At 39.9% G+C, this 6,932-nt stretch overlaps 1 pseudogene; it reads left to right on the forward strand.

Annotated features, from left to right (window-relative positions):
- Positions 1-3,359: 3,359 nt before the first annotated feature.
- On the forward strand, positions 3,360-4,430 carry LOC147896915 (purine permease 3 pseudogene; annotated as a pseudogene).
- The last annotated feature ends 2,502 nt before the right edge of the window (positions 4,431-6,932 follow it).

Raw genomic sequence — 6,932 nt, forward strand, 5'->3', positions numbered from 1 at the left:
TCACCACACTTAAGCTTTATTGAAGAAGATGATCAAATACTTTTAGGTGAACGTACGATGCTAGAGTACGATGATGATATAGGAGATCAACTCGGTATAGAGTTGGATATAGACTTGTTTGGCGCCTTAGACTTGGCTCAAGATGAAACAGTTGATGTAAATGCTCTTATTTGATTTTTGTCATCTCAAACTTGCACATGAATATATGAGATTCAAAGGCTTGATGTACATGCTCTCATTTTTTTATTCTCTATGAGCTCAAACATGTATGAAAATTTAAAAAAATTTGTCATTGGAAAAAACTAACTTTTAAGGCCTATTAAAAAAAAAAAACCTCTCTGTAAAAACGTCGCTATAAATTTATATATCAGTGTCGCTATATAGCGACACTTAAAAGTCGCTATATAGCGACGATTTAGGAAACCCGCTTTTCATACCGACGATTAATGCTAAGCAGGTGCTAAACATCGATACGTAAATGTCGCAATAGGATCCATGTGTAGTAGTGATATTGGTCTCGGCAATAGAGGGTTCTTAATGCCTTGACCTCGAAGTGCATTTACAAAAACATTATACACAGCTAAGTACCCTTGCCAACTAATGCCAGTAGCATCACATGCATGAACAACTTTCGATGGATCTACAAGATTCTCTAAATCACTTGCAACCTCTTGTAATATTGCATGTCACAATGGATGCCGACGAGGGTTCCTAAGAATAGAAATGAATTCTTTCTTCTTAATTACACTCTTTATAGCCAAAGTTTGTCAGAGGCATTTCTTCCAATAAAGTCCTCCATAAAATTTCTACAGAAATCATGATAACATTAGAAAAATAAATAACTCATTTGTAAGTAATGCTTCATAATTACAAAATAGTCCAAATATATGTACATACCTTGTAGCTGTCACCCTGCGTTTCCTTGCTCCACCACCATATGCCAAGCTCTCCATTGGTTGCATGGGCTTGATTCCATGCTTGTAACCTAGCTCAAGGGTTCTTTTTATCCTTTCTAATCTCCTAGTCAAAGTAGCAAGCTCTTGTTGGATACACCAAGCCTTTTTCAACAATTTGTTCTTCTTATCTATTCATCTTGTGATTGTCTCTTGTGACATCTCTTTTGCAATTTCTGAGTCAACAAGTTTTTTTTGTTCTTGGGTTAGTTGTTCTTAGAGGTTATGCATAGTATTTCTAAGTATCCTTGTCTCTCCTTCCATTCTCAATAAGTGAACCTTCGCAAAGTGTGCTTCAGCATCGGAATGGCCGATGCGTTTACAATATCCTAGTAAGCCTTGAAGACCATCGCCTACATATTGAATCAAACTCGTCACATTTTTAAACAAAGGTGGAGCACCTATCAAAGGATCCATTGGATAGTGTCCACCAACACTCCATAAGTCAACATGCTTTGTTCCTTGTTGTCGTAATTAATCTAGTGTATCTTTGCCAACAACCTTGTGGCCATAACATTGATGAGAGTTGTGGCATACTCTGGTGCAACTTTGATGTGCAAGGTGCTTTTTCGTGGCTTGTTGGTGCGATCTTCCAATGGAGCCATGGGAGAGGGGTTTAGAAATAAGTCCTTGGATCAGTTTAAAGAATAGAATAGCATTAATGGAAACAAGTTTGGGACAATGGAAAGATATAATAAGATCAATGGAAGCAAGTTTGGGACTAAATGATGAAAAGAAATTGGATTTGGGTGTTGCAAAGTGCTTACGATAGAAGGAGTATGAATGTGGGATTAGAAGATAAATACAGTGAGAAAGAGTAGGATTTAGATGTTGAAAAGTGATTAGGGTGCATAGGCATGGTTTGGGGGAAAGTTTTGAAGAGTTTTGGGCCATTTTGGGCACTTTTGAAAATTTTCAAATTTTTGGGCTAGAGTGTACCCGCGAGATAATGTGGACCACCTAAAGGTTGTTAAGAGAGTTAACTTTTTGAGAGTGGGGGGGCCCTCCAAGTCAGACAGGGAGGTGCACTTTTGGGGACCACCAAGGACCTAGGGAGATGCACTTTTTTGTCCCCATATGGGGTGATGGGACCCTTTGTAAGCCTTATTAGTTCTTAATCCATTTTGCTAATCCACTCCTTATGAGGCCCTTTTTGAGTCCGAAATTCCCCTAATGATGCCATGTACATATATAATTGAAGGTAGATCCTTCTAAATATGAAAGACATGTATATAGTCAAGCCAATTGAAGGTGTTTCAAAGGGTGAGAATGGGTGACCATGCTTACTTATCGTAATATCTCTTGTTTTCACAATTTTGTGCAAGGACTTCCAAGGGAGTTCAATCATTTGATTTAAACAATGATTTAAATCGATTTAATTGATTTTTTAAAATAAAAATTATTTTAAAAAGAGCAGCTCAATCCCCCTCAAATTGGTCAATACTCATCAGAACATCATTTTCTTACTACCATGTGATATGTATATGATATACCAATAGAGAGATGTTACGTGGTACATTCTTGGTCGACTAATTACCATTTTTGGCAAATAAAAGTAAGTGTTTTCAAAGATTTAATAGTTTAAAAGGTATTTGTATTTTTAAATTAAAAAACTTTAAAAAAACTTCCAGAAATCTTGTGCCTATTGGATTTCTCCTCCCAAAATAGGGAAAACAAAAATGTGAGAAATGGCAACGACCCTCTAGACTTGTTTGAAAAAAATCACCGAAATTTTGTCCCTATTGGATTTCTCCTCCCAAAAGAGAAAAAAAAAAAGAAAAACAAGAATCCTCCTCCCACAAGAGCAAAAACATGGTTTTCTTACTACCATGTGATATGTATATAATATAGCTATTAAGTGGTATAATCTTGGTGAACTAAGTACCACCTTTCTAAATAAAAGTAAGTGTTTTTAAAGATTTCATTGTTTGAAAACATATTTTTGAAAGTAAAAAACGTTTGAAAAAAGTCTTAGAAATTGTGTGGCTATTGGATTTCTCCTCCCAAAACAGGAAAAACAAAAAAATGTAACTCTCTATGAATGTGCGTCTCCTTGTTGTGACCGCTTGCAGGCCTATTAAGTACTTTGGGCGGAGAAATCATACGGGGAGGGCTAGCATGTGGCATCTATTAGTAAGCACCATTTGGAGGTTCAATTGGTGCTCCTTGTGCCTTGCAAGAATTGCAACTCATGGGGACCAAATTATGAACTCTGCTACGAGTCCAGAAGACAGAAGATAGAAGATAGAAGGAGGCAGAGAGCTGAAGAAGAAAGAAGGCAGAGAACAGAATTAGAGAGCAAATTATGTTCTCTGCAACAAGTCCAGAAGATAGAAGATAGAAGAAGGCAGAGAGCTGAAGAAGATAGAAGATAGTGAACCAGAGCACCTTCATTCCCTCGGCTCCATGCCGCCAAACGCCATCTACGGCAGGAGCATTTCCTTCTGGCTGCTCATGATCGCTAGCGTCTTGGCTAGCCTTGTTGGTGGTTCCGCTGCCGTCCTCTTAGGACGTCTTTACTTCATCCATGGCGGTTCCCAGCGCTGGTTGTATACATGGCTCGAGAGCTCCGCCTGGCCAATCTACTTGCCTCCCCTAGCCATCAGCTATTGGTGGTTGCCTATCCGCCCTTCCGCCCATCTCACCCCAAAGTTTCTGCTGGCTTGCTTCGTAATCGGCTTGCTCCTTGGCATCGATAACCTGCTCTTCGCCTGGGGCATCTCCTACATGCCCGTTTCTACCAACACCCTTCTCAGTTCCAGCCAGCTTGTATTCAGCGTTGTGTTCTCCTATGCGCTCCTGCGACACAGGTTATCGGGCTACATCTTCAATTCCGTGTTTCTCATCACCATGAGCGCAGTGCTCCTAGGCCTTCAAGCCAGCTCCGACAGACCATTGGGTACAACGACGGAACAGTACAAGATTGGGTTCGCGATGACAATACTAGCGGCAGCGTTATTCGGGCTTCTGTTTCCCCTCACACAGCTCGCCTACCAACTGGTTGGAAACAGCAGTTTCGTTGTGGTGTTAGAGCTACAAATCGGGGTATCGATAGTTGCCACAATCTTTGCCATGGTGGGCATGTGGATTGATGGCACCTTCCGTGCCATCCACCATGAACTTCGTCACTTCGATCTGGGCCCTGTAGTATATTGCATGACCCTCGTATGGGGCGCAATAGGATGGCAGCTTTTTGGCTTAGGAACTTTCGGTATCGTTTACCTGTCATCGTCGCTCACCTCTTGCGTGTTCACGACTGCCACGATCCCTGTTGTGCCCATTTTGTCGGCTTTCTTCTTCCACGACGATTTTACTGCGCTTAAGGCAATGTCAATGCTCCTCTCCATATGGGGTTTTCTGTCCTACGTTTACGACGGCTTCTTGGATTCCCAAAAATCTTCGCCCACAATCAACCAACATGATGCGGCCGAGCTTACCTCAGTCTTGCATACTCACAATCCTTTATTGATGAATTGAAGTATAGTTCACACTGCAAGATCATTTGTTCTTGATTGTACAATGATTTGGCGTTTGGTTACAATCTCCAACACCGAAGAAAGAGTGGGGCAAAGCCAAGTAGACCTGTGTAGAGGCATCATCGGAGAACAATCGGAAGGCACGTAGCAACGTCTCCAAGTGGTACAAAGTTCTTCAAGGTAATGCAACGGTGAGAGGGTAACACAAAGCCGAGACTTAACTAAGTAGAGCTATTATGACCAGGGCATCAACTATGACCCGTGCTTTTCACCTTTTTTCACTCTCACCCGTGAGTACAAGTAACTAAAGAGTTACCTCCAAACAAGGCATTTGCTGATGTTTTGATATACGTATTGATACTTCTCATTGATTGAAAAATGACCAACCACATGATGTTATAAAAAGTAGAATTATTTGAGAGCAAAAATGAAAGAATATGACGGAAGTTTGGATCTCCCTAGCTCCTTTTACTTCTTGGACTTGTTTGGGTTGTTTCACATACTTTTAATCTTATTTATGTATATGATAGCCCTACACTCACCACATCTTGGACCTTCAATTTGTGATGGTTCATCACCACCTTCATGTGATCAAGCATGTCATGACAATAAAAGTGCAAGTTAGGGACATGAGCTAACACATTTGGGTTGAAGCACAATTGTGTGTAGTAGATTGTGGAACCAATTTGGGAATGCACCATGTCACGCTAGTCGGAGCCTATTGGGTGAGACTTTGAATGCAAGGCCAATCATGCTGAGTTTTTTTCGGCATAATGATGAGATGAAATGTGTTCAAACTTTTTGGCGTCAGCATTGTGAACACCATGCATAGCTCAACACGTAGCACTCCATGCATTTACTCCATAGGCATACATGGGAAGACACATGGTGGTCACGCAACCTGTACTTAGCAGACTTATAGTATGGGACATGTGACAATTCACAAGCTCATGGTTACTTGGCCTAGGGGAAACAGTGAGACACTACCTTCCAGTCCAGGACCACCACATAGGTTCTTGATGTCCAAGGGTATTGACCATTGTGTTGGTTCACATGTAGACATGAGAGAGATATTTTAGCATTTTAGAGACCAACTCGATGGCCTAAATTGACCAATGCACTGCTTTAGGTCCTAGAGAGCTATTATTCCCTGAGAGAATCTTAGTATTTGACATACCTACTTCAAGTTATTCCTTGATCATTTTTAGCATTTTAGAGACAGATGGCCTAGATTGACCCTAGTACTGGTTTGGTGGCCAAAGACCTATTTCAAGCTTTTCCAACTAAACTAGTCTTACAACGCACCTATTTTAATAGTATTTTACATGCTCATAATGGCACACACAAATGACACACATCTAGAGACACATGCAAATATATGAAGAAACCCATCACAAACCAATTCAAGATAGAATTTCTTTTGATGTTTTTTCATATCAATCAATGTGTAGACTAGTTATAGGACTAGCTACCTAACAGGAGATAATCCTTAAAACCCAATCTGAAGCCATGCCGAAAAATTCCCGAATAGTTCCAAACTCGCGTCAGTCCCTGTGAAACCTATCATCGGCATTCATCTCACACATATCGACACATGTTCCATTCTTTGACAAAGGACAGATTCACTCTTGTTGAGTCACTTGGCACTTTGGGTTACTGACTTAGGACAGTTGCACCTTAGCACTCACATGCCACCTTGTAAAGTCACTAGTTGACTATTTTGGCATTCGGTTTACACCACTGCTTCAAGCCTTATAAAGCCTCTGGCTATCATTGAACACTTAGTTGCTATTTTTTTACAAGTTTTGATTCTTGGTGCACCGAGGCAAAATCACATGATGATTCATATTTATTGATCATAGTAGCAACTCGATGATAACAACTATGGCACTTGAAAGTTCAAAATGCCGAACATTTTTCACTCAAAGAACTTGTGGGACATTGCCACACAACAAGACAAAGCACCCACAAATGCGCACACAGACGCGTTTTCTTAACTTTAAAAAGAACTTATGGACGTGTCTATTTGTGTGTCTATTGGCACGTCTACAGACCCACTTCTACATGCACGTCTATATAACAAACAGGCACGCCTATAGACATGCAAATAGACACTCACTTAAAATTTTTTTAAAAACAAAGAGATGCGTACATAGACGCATTTATAGATGCGCTTATAGATGTTTGACATAATCTTTTTTGTTAATAAAAGTGTGGTTGAATAGAGTGCTGTGTATGTTGTGTATGCTATGTAGTTACAAGAATTCCATTTCCACATTGTGCAATTCAATTCTTACAGCTAACCACATTTTAATTAGCACGATTGCAAGCACATCTATAGCTGACGATTACAATTCCGAATAAAACATTATAACTCTAAAACGTTTAGTTCACAAGGCATTCATTAATAGAATGTTGCATGATGAAATTCAAAGCTAAAAAAATAAAAGGAGTGTATATTAATTCATAGCTCAAAAAGTGCTTGTATGTACATATAGCACAA

This window comes from Dipteris shenzhenensis, chromosome 11, assembly GCF_047967505.1.
Source record: "Dipteris shenzhenensis isolate YYH24624 ecotype China chromosome 11, Dip_SZ_1.0, whole genome shotgun sequence".
In the NCBI taxonomy this organism is placed as follows: domain Eukaryota; kingdom Viridiplantae; phylum Streptophyta; class Polypodiopsida; order Gleicheniales; family Dipteridaceae; genus Dipteris; species Dipteris shenzhenensis.